The 16,249-nt window shown below is 43.3% G+C and overlaps 1 long non-coding RNA gene across 1 annotated transcript; it reads left to right on the top strand.

Moving 5' to 3' along the window:
• The first annotated feature begins 261 nt into the window (after positions 1-261).
• On the top strand, positions 262-15,977 carry LOC129050707 (uncharacterized). The gene is made up of 2 exons (XR_008514425.2): positions 262-417; positions 15,071-15,977. It is a non-coding gene; the product is annotated as an uncharacterized LOC129050707 (long non-coding RNA).
• Positions 15,978-16,249: the final 272 nt, after the last annotated feature.

Genomic DNA, 16,249 nt, shown 5'->3' with positions numbered 1-16,249 from the left:
TTAACTTCCAAAATGCTTCATAAGCATGGTGCAATTATCCGTACTTATATGCTGTGCTGTAGAATTCCTTTGGAGAACACACAATATGAATTGAAAGGAGCTGGGAATTAACTTATCATCTGTTTTGAAGAGATATGTGGGATGTGGGGTGGAGCTTTTTGATTGTGGCTTGAAAATTGATTCTAATTGCTGTTTTTATTGCTGGTTTAGCTGATGCTACTTTCAGTTATTTACATTTTCTGTCTTTTTTTAATTTTTTTTTTTTTTTTTTTTTTTTTTTTTTTTTTTTTTTTAGACAGGGTCTCGCAATGTTGCCCGAGCTGGAATGCAGTGGTGTGATCACAGCTCACTGCAGCCTTGACCTCCTGGGCTCAAGAGATTCTCCCACCTCAGCCTCCTGAGTAACTGGGACTACAGGTGCGTGCCACCACACCTGGCTAATTTTTGTATTTTTTATAGAGACGGGGACCTACTGAGTTGCCCAGACTGGTCTCAAACTGTTGGGCTCAAGCGATTAGGCTGCCTTATCCTCCCAAAGTTCTGGGATTAAAGGTGTGAGCTACCACACCTGGCTCTATGTCTTTTAAAATGACTTAGGCAATGGCATATTTGACTCCACCCCAAATATGTTTATTCAAACATTGAAAATATATCTACATACTCATGTGGCTGGGCAATTTAGAAGACACCTCAAACCCAACAATTCCAGATATACTTAAAATACTGAGACTAAAGTATCCTCTGATGAGGGTGGTGCTTGTATATCTGAATAATTATCTTAAATACTGAACAATTCAGTTACCTCTGAGTACAAAGATACATCTATAGTACAGTGGTTTAGGGAATTGACTTTGGATTTAGATAGACCTTGGTTTAAACCCTAGCTCTGCTTGTTATAGACTGCATTGTAGGGAAATTAGTTTTCTCAACAGTAAAGGGAATAACAATGCTATTAGCCTAGGCTTATCCTACTTCATTCTTCAGACCTTCATTCTGGGATGCTTTCCTTAATATGTCACCCTCAACCTCAGCCCAGGTTGGACTCTCTTGTTATGCATGCTCACAGGACTGTGTTTATTCTCCCAGAGACCCGGTTACAGCTTGCATGGGTACACTTTTTAATTAGATTATTTGATTACATCTTCCCCAACTCCCTGTATCACACTGCACTGTAAGCTCCATGAGGTTAGGGACAACCATATCTATCTCCTTCCCCATTTATTCTCAGTGCCTAGCTCCTGGTTGGCACTCAATAAATATTTATGGAATGAATGAATAAATGGAAAAATTCTTTCCCATAGGGGATTCACTGAGACCATGAATATAAAGTACAGTGGCTGGTACATAGTAACAATTGAGTAAATGTAGTCTCCCCCAAAGAAAAACTGCAAAAAAAAAAAAAAAAAATCCAAACAACAAAATCCCAAACACCCTCAACAATCAAACCACACGTCATGTAAGAAATAAAATATTTATAGGTTGTTGTCATCATTAAGATGCTGACTTTTCAGAGTAAGTTATGCTCCTGAATCAAACCACAGCTGATTTTAGTAATTTAAAATAAGTTTATTTCTTGCTCATGTGGCAATCCGATGAAAGTCAGGTTCATGGTGGCCCTATGACTCTCCTAATAAGCTAAGTGGGCCTGAAGGGTCTCCCATCAGCAATTAAGTGCTTGAATTTGGAAGTGATACAGGTCATTTCTACTCAAAGCCCGTTGGTCAGAATTAGTCATATGACCTCTTCTAGATACAAGTCAGGCTAGTCTCCTGTGTGTCTAAAAGGAGAGGGGCCAGGCACAGTGGCTTATGCCTGTAATCCCAGTGCTTTGGGAGGCCAAGGTGGGAAATCAGTTGAGCCCAGGAGTTCAAGACCAGCCTAAGTGACAAAGCAAGACGCTGTCTCTACAAAAAAAAAAAAAAAGCTGGGCATGGTGACATGTCCTTATAGTTCCAGCTACTCTGGAGGTTGAGGTGGGAGGATCGCTTGAGCCCAGAAGTTTGAGGCTGCAATGAGCTATGATCATATCATACCCCTGCATTCCAGCCTGGATGACAGAGTAAGATCCTGTCTCAAAAAAAAAGAATTTGATATCAGTGAACATTAGTAATGTCTACTGTAGGCTGTTAAATGAAGCTAAGCATACACTTTTCCTTAAAATGCAGTGCCTGGGCCAGGGTAGCGGTTCTATAAATACTTGTTGATGAAATACAGGCTTGAGTATTCTACATACTAAATGCTAACAGACTTAAACAAAGTGGCTACAGGTGGAAGTAATATTCATGGTCAAAATTTACAATGCTAGACTGTGCCAGGAGGTCTTTCTGCTTGGATGGTTTATGGGCTAAGGTGAAGGGTCTCAGTGCCAAACTGAGGAGGCCAAAGAGCATACCAGGGGTTGGTCCCTTAGAGAAAGAAGACAAAGATTCTTTCCTCTTTCCTCCTGTTCCTTGGAGATGGAGGAGACGTGCTTTTGGCTGGCATGTTAGTATCCTAGTACCACAACCTTGGGTAAGCCAAATAAAGTTATTTCTTCACAATTTTGGAGGCCAGAAGGCCAAGGTCAAGGCATCAGCAGGGTTGGGTCCTTCTGAGGGCCACGAGGGAAAGGTCTGTTCCCAGCTTCCCTCTTTGACTTGTAGGTGGCCGTCTTCCCCCATGTCTTCACGTCATCATCTCTCTGTGTTTGTTTGTGTCCAAATTTCCTCTTGTTATCAAGACACCAGTCAGCCAGGTGCAGTGGCTCATGCCTGTAATCCCAGCACTTTGGGAGGCTGAGGCAGGCAGATCACTTGAGGTCAGGGATTTAAGGCCACCTGGCCAACATGGTGAAACCCTGTCTCTATTAAAAAAAAAGTACAAAAATCAGCAAGGCATAGTGGTGTGTGCCTATAATCCCAGCTACTTGGGAGGCTGAGGCAGGAGAATTGCTTGAGCCTGGGATGCGGAGGTTGCAGTGAGCCGAGATTGTGCCACTGAACTCCAGCCTGGGCAACAGGGCAAGACTCTGTCTCAAAAACAACAACAACAACAAAAACAAACAAACAAGCAAAAGAACACTAGTCATATCGGATTAGGGCCCATCCTAATGACCTCATAAAAATAACCCTGTAAAGAGCCTATCTCTAAATATTGTTACATTCTGAGGTAATAAGGATTAAGAATTCAACATATGAATCTTTTGAGGGTTAGACACAATTCATTCCATAACAACTAGTCAAATTCCAGGATGTTGCATTGACCTATACTGTTTAGGGTCACAGTCCGCTTCTCTTCTGGGGTCTCATCTCTTCAGAATTGTTCTCTCGCTTTTGAGTAAAATAGGCATAATAATAGCATCTACTTCAAGGTTTGATATGAAGATTAAAAGAGTTACTACATTTGAAGTACTTAGAATAGCACCTGGCACAGAGCAAGGACCCACTAAGTGTTAGCATTACTGGAAGTACTTGTTGTCATTACTTTTTCAAATCATGATCACTTCTATTAGGCTGGACAATCTTTCTTTATTTGTCTCCTAATAATATTAGCTGCCACTTACTTAGTACTTGCTGTGTACCCAGCACTGTGCTAAAGGCTTTATATGTATCACTTCATTTAATATGACAGCAATGCTAAGAGATCAAATCTGTTGTCATCCTGAAGGTATAGAGTGGTAGAAACAGGGATGATACTAAAAAAACATTTTTTTTAGACCAGGCATGGTGGGTCATGCCTGTAATCCCAGCATTTTGAGAGGCTGAGGCAGGTGGATCTCTTGAGGCAAGGAGTTCGAGACCAGTCTGGCCAACATGGTGAAACCCCATCTCTACAAAAATACAAAAATTAGCTGGACATGGTGGTGCATGCCTGTGATTCCAGCTCCTTGGGAGGCTGAGGCAGGAGAATTGCTTGAACCCAGGAGGTGGAGGTTGCAGTGAGCTGAGATTGCACCACTGCACTCCAGTCTGGGTGACAGAGTGAAACTCAGTCTTATTTTATTTTATTTTATTTTAACAACCTGAGAAGCAATGACAATGAAAGGTCTAGGACACCCTTGGCTATGCCAGATATTAAGAGTTAGTTCCTAATCCATAGGGATTAGAAGGAAGGGCCAGAGTGATGGGAGTGACTCTGGGAGTTCAGGGAAATAACTCTAACCGGTAGAATTCTTTCAACATGTTAATAGCTGACGAGGCTGTACAGAAGCATCCTGGTTCATTGTCTGCCCTGGAGGGACCTGGGGGTGACTGTCCCAGATCCATGTTCTTAAATATTTGCTAGTGATAAGGCTAGAGAGCCTCATTTCACAGACAAGAGATTGAGAATCAGAGAAGGCAAGAGACTTTCATGAGGTCATGCAGCAAGCGGGTTGGTGAAGTAGCCTGACTCCTGATTCCTAGGTCTCTGTGTAAATTAAGTTCCTTTTTCCTGCACCTCTCACTGCCAGTCAAGAAGCAGCAGCCCAGCTCATGGAGAACGGCAAACTGCAAAGTGCCAGTAGGATTCCAATGTTGCAGGGCTCTGTCTCCCTCTTTTGCTCACCTGGCTGGGGTGGGTAGACTGAGGGCTTGGCCACCTCTCAAACTCTTATGCTGTCCATTCTGACAATGACGGCAGAGGGAAGTGGCCACTGTCTGGGACAGACTGGCCTAGGGGTTGAGCCCACTCAGCAGGCAGATCTTCAGGTGGCTTTTCCCTCACTGAGCACTCCAGCAGGCCCAGGTGCCAGGTAGCTGAGTCAGCCCCAGATGTGGTGAAAGACTCAGAAGCATATTGGGATGTACCAGACCAGAGCACTCACCTGTCCTCTTTCCTGACCTGAAAGAGAGACACACAGAGGCAAATGGAGAGAAAGACCAAGAGGTAAAGCCAAAGAGACAAAGAGCTACATAGAGAACTGAGCAACAGAACCAGAGGCAGAAAGACCCAGAGATGCAGAGTTAAGAAAGATAGTCAGATGGAGCTCAAGAGAGATGGAGAAGGAACAACAGAAAAACACCAGCGAGGATGACAGGGAAAAGCAAAGAAAGGCAGAGTGAAAGAAACAGGAACAGTAAGAGAGCGAGAGGTGTTGGCCGGGCACGGTGGCTCACGCCTGTAATCCCAGCACTTTAGGAGGATGAGGCGGGTAGATCATGAGGTCAGGAGTTCGAGACCAGCCTTGCCAACATAGGGAAACCCCATCTCTACTAAAAATACAAAAATTAGCTGGGCATGGTGGCGCACACCTGTAGTCTCAGCTACTTGGGAGGCTGAGGCAGGAGAATCGCTTGAACCCAGGAGGCAGATGTTGTGGTGAGCCAAGATCATGACACTGCACTCCAGCCTGGGCAACAGAGTGAGACTCTGTCTCAAAAAAAAAAAAAGAGATGGAGGGGTGGAGAGAGGGAGGGAGAGAAAGAGAGGAAGGGAGAGAGGAGGAGGAGAGGGGGTAGAGAGGGAGAGAGAAAGGGAGGAAGAGAAGCAGAGGGAAGGGGAGAGAAAGAGGGAGAGAGAGGGGTAGAGAGAGGGAGAGGGAGAGAAGGGGGGGATAGAGGAAGAGAAGGAGAGAAAGAAGAGAGAGATGAAGAGAGAAGCAAGAGAAGTAAGAAGGGGAGAGGGAGGAGGTAGAGAAGAGGGGAGAGGGAGGAGGTAGAGAAGAGGGGAGAGGGAGGAGGTAGAGAAGAGGGGAGAGGGAGGAGGTAGAGAAGAGGGGAGAGGGGGGAGGTAGAGAAGAGGGGAGAGGGGGGAGGTAGAGAAGAGGGGAGAGGGGGGAGGTAGAGAAGAGGGGAGAGAGAGGAAGAGGGGAGAGAGAAAGGGGAGAGACAGAATGACTTCTACAGGGGTATGGGGTGCAGGAGAGACTGGCAGGTGATGTGGCCAGTGATATGGGGAGTAGAACTGCAAAGGGCTGGTGAAGAAGAAAGAAAAATTAGGAGAAAGGCCATTGGGGCAGGTGGAAGGGAGGAGGACTAGGACACACAGAAGACTTTTCCTGGCATTTGTGGCTCTGTTATGACAGGGGCAGAAATACAGACTCAGACCCCCACGGTGGCCCATTAGTCCCCACCGCCCCACCGCTCTGCCAGACGGCCGCCCCTACCAGGTCTGTTGCCTCTGAGCCTTATCTATTGCTCCAAAATCTGGGACCATGAGGAGTCCCTGCCGGGAAGCTCAGGCGGAAGCTTCCATCTAAATCCTGGACTTGGCTTCCAGCCACTGCAGCTGAACAGGAGGGACAGTGGGAAGACAGAGCTTGATTTGTACCATGGCTTTTTCATACATGGAGGGCGGTGTCTTTTTTCTGGAAGCGGCAAGAGGATTCTGTGCTGTCCCTAGGGATGTAAGTCTTGACCTTATTCCTTTCCACTAAAGAAACAATTTAAAAAACCAAAGCCAATTTCCTAATACCACTCTGGGCATTTTAACCAGAGTTGAAACTACTGAAAATACAGTAGCTACCATGTTAGGAATGTTGTAAGGATGATCTCATTTATCCCTGTATAATGCTATGAGGAAGGTTCTATTATCTTCCACTTTTGCAGGTGATCTAACAGGCTCAGGGAGGTGAAGAAACTTGCCCAGGATTCTATTTCTGTATATACCAGAGTCTGACCTGTCTGGCTGTGTTTCTTAGTCACTGTGCCATCCTGCCCCCGCCTCCCACCACCATTATACAGATGAAGACATCGGGGCTTGTCAATTTTTTTAACACAATAATTTTATTATTTTTTAAAATTAGATATGGACTCTTACTGTGTTTGCCAGGTTGGTCTTGAGCTCTTGGCCTCAAGCAATCCTCCTGCCGCAGCCTCCCAAAGGGCTATGTTTACATGTGTGAGCTACCACACCTGGCTGGTTCTTTTGTTTGTCGTTTAACTTTTATTTTTAAGTTCAGGAGTACAAGTGCAGGTTTGTTACATAGGTGAACTTGTGTCGTGGGTGTTTCTTGTACTGGTTATTCACCATCCAGGTATTAAGCCTAGTACCCATTAGTTATTTTTCCTGATCCTCTCCCTCCCCCCATTCCTCATCCTCCAAAAGGCCCCAGTGTGTGTGATTTCCCTCTGTGTGTCTATGTGTTCTCATAATTGAGCTGTCACTTGATAAGTAAGAATATGCAGGATTTGGTTTTCTGTTCCTTAGTTTCCTAAGGATAACTGCCCCCAGCTGCATCCGTGTCCCTGCAAAGGACATGATACCGTTCTTTTTTATGGCTGCATAGTATTCCATGGTGTATGGGTACCACATTTTCTTTATCCAGTCTGTCACTGATGGGCACTTATGTCAATTCCATGTCTTTGCTATTATGAATAGTGAGGCTTGTCAGTTCTAATCACTTGCCCAAAGTCACATGGGTAGAAAGGTGTAGAATGAGGATTTAAACCCAGTAGGGAATTAGACCTCAGTAGGTCTGCTTAACTTCAGTGTGCCTGCTCTTATCCCCTATGCATTGGCTTGGGGACTTTCAGAAATAGGTACTCCGTCCAGGTGCTTCAGGCACCGGTTTATTGTGCCTCATGAAGTAAAGAGAGCAAAAGCTCCAACAGAACTACACATTTAAAAATTGTTGCAGTAGTAAATTTTATGTTACCGGTATCTTACCATAATTTGAGGTTAAAAAAATTTTGTGTGTGGGTCTGCTGAGGTTTGAAAAATTTTTTTAAACCTCCAATTGCCGCTCTCTGTGGAGTATGGTTAATACAGTCTCATCTAGTCATGCTATTTTCATAATGCAGCTTTGCCTACTTGCTGCACTGACCTCCCTTTACCTCCAGATATTGGTTCCTGCATATTCACAGCTTCTGTTTCCTTGTGTCTTCTGTTGTGTTGTGGCCTTCTGTTTCCTGGTTTCTCTGAGTGCCTCACTACTTCCAACGTTCTCTCTCTCTCATTAAAAGTAATGGCAGAAACCGCGATTAATTTTGCACCAACCAAATATCTTCATCAAGTCAAACTTCCTAGGAGAAAAGATCAGATTGAATGGCATCTTAGGTTGGGCTTCCTGGAAACAGGCTCTCAGGTATAGATTTGCCTGCAGGGACTTTTTTGAGGGAGAGCTTTTGGGATCAGCATTATGGGTGGAGTGCCGACAATGGGACTGGGTGGAAGAGATGTTGGACTTTGATGCAGTCTCAGCAGAGGCCTCAGCCAATACCATGGGGATGCTTTGGAGCTGGGATGGTGTTCAGATTTATCCCCTTCAAGCAAGACGGTCAGGTCCTAATATTTCTAACACTGGTCTGTTATTGGATATGAGCTGCCCTTAGTGGGGGGTATGACTGCAGGTGAGGTGGCTTTCTTTCACTGAGGGTGATTTTCAGAGATGGACTGAGCTGACATCTGATGGCTACCAGCACTCCCACCAGCTAGGGGAATGTGAGCCTCAGTCCTGAGGGGAGGTCTGGGTGGTACCCCACAACATCCTCTGCTGATGGAATAATCCCTTTTCAGAATACAGCAGCCCACGGGACCACCTCCATGGCTCTTGGTCTCCCCTGCTCTATCCAATGGATGTCTGTATTTGCCTCTGTTGCTAATTCCTGGTGCAATCAGATGCAACACTGGTTTCAGGTCCTATGACATGGAACATGGAAACTATGTGCAGGAATGGCCTGAGGCTTTGCTCAGATGGGGTGGTGGCACAGCAAAGCCTTTGAGCACCCTGGATTCTTGACCATAGCCATGATGCATTGTCAGCTTCCCAGAGTCCAGGAGAGAATTCCTGTACTCCAAATTTTTCTTATTTAAGGCCTGCTAGCCCAGTTGTTAGGAACACAGATCTGAAAAGGTTCTGAAGCTGATCTCCAAATAGCATAACCATTTCCTCTCTGCTCTACAAGGAATTCCTCTTGTTATGTCACCCGATCTCAAAGTATTAGACACCAACAAAATGTCCCAAGAGTGTAGGTGGATCAATACATAGCCACAGCCCCTCCTGAACAAGAGCAATCCTTCTGCTGTCGGCCAGACTGCCATTCATGCTTCCCAAACCCTCTGAAGTTTCCTTGTGAACAGTTACAGTTTTTTTTCTTCTTAGTCTAGGACTTTTTTTCCTCTCTAGCAATTTTCCTCCATGAAGTGAAAACAGACATGGAGACACACATATGCTACGGGGGCTCAATATAGCACCGTCAGTCAAACTCTGCTCTCTCCCTGCTGCAGCAAGGATATGGCTGGGCTCCCATCCTTTCCTTCCCCTTAATTGATTTCCAAATTCAGCCTCCTAGGATGGTGCCTTGGCTGGCATTCCAAGTTCAGCCTCTCAACCTTAATTTAATGCTTCTAGGGTGGTGAGAACTTATGTTTCCCACCTACTAGTTGGCATCTGGCTGATTTTCTTATCCTGAAGAATTTAGTTTCATTAATGTCAAACCTTTGTACATTGCATTGGGGTTGTCAACAGTAATGCATACTCCTGCTGTTCCCAATCCTCCTGAAACAGAGTCCTTCACCTATTCCAGGACAGTGCTGGCATTCAGGGACCCAGTTGTGGCCCATAGCAAGACTGTCAGCCATAGGACTTGCTTCATTAAACCCAGGAGTCCCAGGGCCCGGGCTGGGATTAGCTGGAGGATGCTAAAAGCAGGTTGGATAATTCAGAGTCTGCTTAATTTTGCTGAGGCAGCCTGATATGAGGTCTCGAAGTCAAGTTTTCCAGCCTTCTTCTTCCAAGATTGTGCCAGAAATTCTATACTTGGAGCAGGTAACTTTTCAGCACTGAGTTGGCAAATGTTTATGATTGGATTTTCACACTCCTTTCTGGACAGAAGACAATTTTTGTTGTAAAATAGAAACATAGGGTTAGGAGGACCCAAGGCACCTTAGTAGGGCTGGATCTTGGAAGAATAGTGATATGATGAAACAGGTTTTGTCTTCTGTATTATTTTCTTACCCCTATTCTTTGTAACAAATATTGATTATTTACTGGGAGTAACCCAAATCCCTTTAGGTATGCCAAATATCCCAGATCTCACCAGCTTCTTGGTATAAATGAGGTCATTTTGAGACAAATGTTCAGACCATACAGGCTCACAGCTTTTGCCTCTTCCTGGTGGACCCCAGTGTTTTCAGGAGTCCTGCAGAGATGTCTCATGTGTGCTAGAATGTGTGCTAACTCTTAGGTTTTTTTCACTCGAGTCTTTTTTGTTTGTTTTTGAAATGTGTCTCCTGCAAACCACTTGAGGATGACAACTCTCTGCTGTACCTCCGCTGCAGTCTTCCATAACAACCCTGATTCCCTGCCACTCTGATGGGTGCATGGGCTCTTTTACAAATGTGCCATGGTCCCTGCATTGTGCTGCCGTTGTGCTCCTCTGCTGCAATGGCAAGGAAGTCCCTCTGCCTTGCGTACATTGAACTTGGGTGCCAGGCTCCCAAAGCAGTTCTTCTTGTGCCCAGAACCTCTCAGCCAAGTGCCAATTTCTCTTCTCCCATGAAGACTCAAGCCAACATAGACCAGTATAGCTTCTCATGTCTCAAAGCTCATGAGAAATTTACAAAAAGGATCATTGGACCTGTGGATCTTTCTGCCTTGTGCTCAAAGCTCAGAAGGCCCTGCATTACATTTAGGAAGGGGAGGCACAAGGAGAGGATGTGTCATGAAGCCACTGCTGAAAAGCAGACTTAGTGGTTCACACTCAGGCATGTCCATCAGTCAAGCTCTCCAAGCTGTGTTTTTAGTGTGTTGCATAAGCCACACGTGGTGTGGAGGGAATGGTGTTAGTTTATGCCAAATCAACAGCAGCAAAAATAATGACATCATGGAAAATAATAAAATATTCAACCAGCAACAGATGGATGGGAAGAATTCCAGTTATGCTGAGAAACTGTTAGTGACACAAACTGTTTGGGGTCTTAGCTGGTCAAACCAAACCCAATTCCACTAGCCAAAAAGTAACAAGAATTTTATCATTCAGCCAGAAACATGAGCCACTCAAATCCCCTGTCCAGAAACAGTCCTTTTGGGATCTGATGGGGCAGAGGGGCAAAGCAATTTCAAAGTATCACCCTCCGCTCATCATCAAAGAGCCTTGTTTGTTCACTGATGCCCAGTAGATCAGAACCAGGGAATCAGATACAAATTTCCTTTGCCTTTTGATTTCCTTTATTAATGGAACCTTTTTAGAGGTCTGTTTATACTTTTCACTTGTGCAAAATCACAATACTTCACACAAAGGCAGCAGATGGTACTGAAAGCTGGAGATTGGGCCGAATTGCCTCTCTCATAACCAGTGCTACCAGAGCCTTCTCTTGGATGTAAGGAAACTTGAATCTAATTGCGGGGTTGGTTGTTCCAATTCTGTGTAACTATAGGTTTCTTTGTCTGGGGTTTTTTCCTCCTCAAATTTAATGTTTCTCCTTGAGCTCCTGTCAAATAGCTCCTTTAGGAATCTGAGTAGAGTAATTGTTGATTATTTTAAACTGAGACTGAATTTTAAGATTACAATGTTCCAGGAGTGGCATCTCCAAGACTTGAAGTGCCTCTCTGTCCACGTGTCCCCCCGGACCCTCCTGTTGAGGTTTCATGTGAACCTCATATTTGTTTCATATTTGGTGTTATGTGAACCTTCCACCTGGCCATAGCTGACTGGACAGGGACTGGCACTTGAGCTAAAAGTAGCCAATGAAGTAGCCTCATGTAAGAGTCCATCTCTACATAGGACTATGATTAATTAGACCTATTACATTCTCCTCTGAAAGTTTTGAATGAGACATTGCTCAAAGGGAGTGGGATATATGTTCATTCTAGTAGGAATCTTGTCTTTTCTGTCCTAATTTATCACCATTATTGATTATAGTACCCAGCACTTGGCTGGGCATGGTGACTCATGCCTGTAATCCCAGCACTTTGGGAGGCTGAGGGAGGCAGATCACAAGGTCAGGAGTTCGTGACTAGCCTGGCAACATGGCGAAACCCTGTCTCTACTAAAAATACAAAAATTAGCCAGGCATGGTGGCACATGCCTGTAATCCCAGCTACTTGGGAGGCTGAGGCAGGAGAATCGCTTGAACCCTGGAGGTGGAGGTTGCAGTGAGCCAAGATCACACCACTGTACTCCAGCCTGGGCAACAGAGCGAGACTCTGTCTCAAAAAAAAAAAAAAAATAAGTAGTACCCAGCACGGCACACAATAAATATTTGATAAATAAATGCATGCACCCTTATGTAGAAAGATTTTTAAAAAATGAATCAACATCTCTCTCCTCATATTTTACCTTTTTCTCCTGCCACCAGGCAGCCAGGTTCTTCCTTATCTCCTCTTTTAAATTGTTATTATTGTTTTAAACATACTTTATTTTTTAAGGCACCTTTAGGTTTGCAGCAGAACTTCTCACATACCCCCTGCTTCCTCACATGCATAGCCTCCCTCATTATCAACATCCCCACAGAATGGTACATTTGTTATAATTGATAAATCTACATTGACACATCATTATCATCCAAAGACCAAGTTTACATTAGGGTTCACTCTTGCTGTTGTTCATTCAGTGGGTTTTAACAAATGCTTAATGACATGTGTCTACCATTATAACAACATACAGAGTAGTTTCACTGTCCTAAAAATCCTCTGGGATCCAACTGTTCCTCTCTCCCTCCCTCCCCTCAACCTCTGGCAATCCCTGATCCTTTTACTGTCTCCATCATTTTGATTTTTCCAGAATGTCATAGAGCTGGAGTCATATAGAACACAGCCTTTTCAGGTTGGCTTGTTTTGCTTAGTAATATGCATTTAACATTCCTCCATGCTTTTTATGACTTGATCGCTCATTTCTTTTTAATACTGCTTAACATTGAATTCTCTGGATGTACATAGATTATCCATTCACCTACTGAAGGGCGTCTTGGTTGCTTCCAAGTTTTGGCAATTATGAAGGAAGAGGCTATAAACATCTCTGTGTGGGTTTTTGTGTGGATGTTAAGTTTTCAATCCATTTGAGTAAATATACCAAAGAGTGCAATTTCTGGATCATATTGTAAGGGTATGTTTAGTTTTGTAAGAAACCTCCAAAGTGTCTTCCAAAGTGCCTGTACCATTTTGCATTCCCATCAGCAATGAATGAACATTCCTGTTGCTCCACATCCTCACCAGCATTTGGTGTTTTCAGTGTTTTGGATTTTGGCCATTCTAATAGATGTGTAGTGATGTGTCATGGTTGTCTGAATTTACAGCTTCCTAATAACATATGATGGTGAGCATCTTTTCTTATGCTTATTTGCTATCTGTATATCTTTGTGAGGTGCCTGTTCAGGTCTTTTGCCCATTTTAAATTGGGTTGTTTGTTGTCTTATTTTTGAGTTTTAAGGATTCTTTGCATATTTTAGATGGTAGACCTTTATGAGATACGTCTTTTGCAAATCTTTTCTCTCATTCTGTGGCTTATCTTCTCACTCTTGATTCTCTCTGCATTTTTCTGACTTTTTGCCTGGGCAAAAAAGATGGGCAGTATGGTGCAGTATTTAAGTGTTCAGATTCTGGAGTCATCTGCCTGAGTGTGAGTCCTGATTTTGCCACTTGTTCAATCAATTGATCATACCATTCTGATTCTCAATTTTCTCATCTGTGAAATGGAGAGAATATTACTGCCATCCTATAGAGTTGTTATGAGAAGTTAGAATGGTCCCAACATGTAGTTAGTAAGCACTGTATAAATGGTAGTCATTATTTTTGGGATTATCTCTTTTTTGCATGGTTTGGACTCAGTCACTAATTGGTTCTTGTCTTCTACCAATCCTTTCTTTACTCACACCATTGAAGGCACACTGGCCTCTACCCCCACCTCAGGGTGTCTGTCCTTCTGTTTCCTCCTCTTGAAGTGCTTTCCTCCCAATATACTTGTGTCTTGCTCTTTCATCTCGTTGTTCAGTATTTTTAGCTGTCATAAACAGAAGCAGTCTAAAGATGATGGGGTTTCCTATCTTTGGTAGAAATCTCAGTCCATTGATGCTAGCCATCTCAGAGGGAAGAGGGACTTTGTAGGAGCAGAGAGGGAGGAGTAGAGGTTCCTTGAGACTGAGAGGGAAAGGAGTCTGTATGTTCAGAGAGTGATGGAGACTGAGCCTTGCTCTGTGGGAATGCTCCTGGAAGGTGGCAAGATCTCAAGGAAAAGCTGCTCCCAGGAAGACTGGGGGACCTGGGTCTGCCAAGGATCTCCAGGCCCCAAGCATGACCTATACACTGCAGAACCACTTGGATTGAAGTCACCATGTAGAGTGAAGCAGAGTATACACTGGTGACAGCCAAGTGGACTGAGGTTTGGGTAGACACTTTCTATTGCTTACTGTGACATGAAACTCTATTTACTCTGCATCTGACAGAGTAACTGAGGCTAAACTTCATGCAAATTCATAGGGATGATGGCTCAAAGCCAGAGGGACTTTGACTAATGCAATCTGAGTCATAGCACCAGAATTATGTTATCAAACACCAGGGATTTGCCCAAGATCCAGTTGTTTGCTGCACAGAAAGCCAATCATAGAGACAATAAGCATTACAAGGGAAGATTTTTTAATATGGGTGAGGTCACCCAGGAGACAGGAGACAAATCCCAAATCCATCACCCCATCTGACTAAAATTTGGGGTTTATACAGTAGGGAATAAATGTAACTACATGTGGGAAAATAGGAACTGGGGGAGGGTAAGGAAGAGTCATAGTCAACAGGAACTAGTGTGGGAAAATATGAATTAGGGAGGAATTGATAGCAGTTGGTTGGTTAGGCAATCATGACAGATGAGGGGTCTGGTGTCTCACTGCAGTGACCTGGTAAGTTTCAGTTTCTTGATACTACCTCATGGTCAGTTTCCCGAGAAAGGAACTCAGATAAGGTAAATGGAAGTTTCTCAAGTTTTAAGACTGGGAATGTCAATTTCTACATTTATTTAAAGAACCATAAATATCAGTTCTGTGGGATAATTGGGCTGGTTTCATAAAGAAAGTGATATTTCTTTCACCTTGAGTTTGGACTTTAGAATTACACATAAAATAAATATTTCCAAGTTCATCCTTGCTCACTGTAATTTGAGAGAATCTAGTTACTGGTAAGGTTACCATTTAGACACGGTCCCTGTGTCTTTCCCCCCTCACCCTGCCCTTTCTAACCTTTCAGGTACTGGAAGTGAGTTCCCTTCTGAGACCACACTTTTGAATTGCTCATCTGCCTGCCTGGTTACTGTGACATGCAGTCATATGTGTTGATTACTTCAGCCTCCCCGACCAAACTATAGGATGAACCTCGAGCAAGACATAAACTTTTGTTTTATTTTTATTTTTTTAATCTCACAAGGATGGCTGAAATTTGTTGTTTTAAATGAGTGACATTAGGTGTGTTTGTTGTCCTACCCTCAACAACCTTATCCTGAGTGATACCTACATTAAATCCTTAAAAACACTGTTGCCAAACTGTTGAAACCAAAGGAAGTGTTCAAAATATTGGAAATGGCATATCTTTACAGACAAAATATTTTGCCTTAGCAAACATGTGGAGAAGGAAGTGGATATTGCTATATTTAGAGCACAAAGCCAATGTGTTGTTTTGGAGTATTCAGACAGATAAACATGTTCAAAAACATGTTCAAAATGTTCCACCTATTGCCTGGTTAGAAATACCAACACAGCATAAAAGTTCACAGTATTTCCTTGTACATGTTGTATACACACACCTACACACTGATACCATATACTGTAGAGCTAAGTGCTGTTTGGTTGCTAGAAACAAGTATTTAATTAAATTCACAGAAGTTAGAGATCAAACTACGGCAGGATGAAGGCAGGACACACACCTAGCTCTTGTGACTCCATATCATCTCTTGTTCATTTGAGTCTCGCATGGTTTTGCAAAATTATAAAGTGTTTTCAGATTCTCTTCCTTCATCACATTTGATAGAATGTTCACAGATTTTGTATATCAATTCCTTGTTGAATTTTCACTATTTTACTATCATCTGTTTTATTCCCTCATTCTCTTTGGTTATATATTTTACCCTCCTGAACAGTTTCTCCTAATTATGATACAATTTTTAGCTTTTGTATTTTTGTTACCTAATTTCAGAATCTCTAAAAAAGATGAACTTAGGAGTTGAGTTGGAAGGGAGGTTTGGGCTAAAGGGACATTTCCTTACCTAAGAATGAGAAAACATCAGTTGTCTATATCAAGGGATGGGAGATTTGCTAATGGAGATTATGGGGGAACAAACTATTCCCCACTCCAAAACCATCCTTGGCACCACAACTGCCATAAACTACTTCTTCTTTTTTTTTTTTTTGAGACAGGGTCTTGCTCTGCTGC

This window comes from Pongo abelii, chromosome 18 (genome assembly GCF_028885655.2).
Source record: "Pongo abelii isolate AG06213 chromosome 18, NHGRI_mPonAbe1-v2.0_pri, whole genome shotgun sequence".
Lineage (NCBI taxonomy): Eukaryota > Metazoa > Chordata > Mammalia > Primates > Hominidae > Pongo > Pongo abelii.
This window is presented reverse-complemented; position numbering and strand designations above follow the sequence as displayed.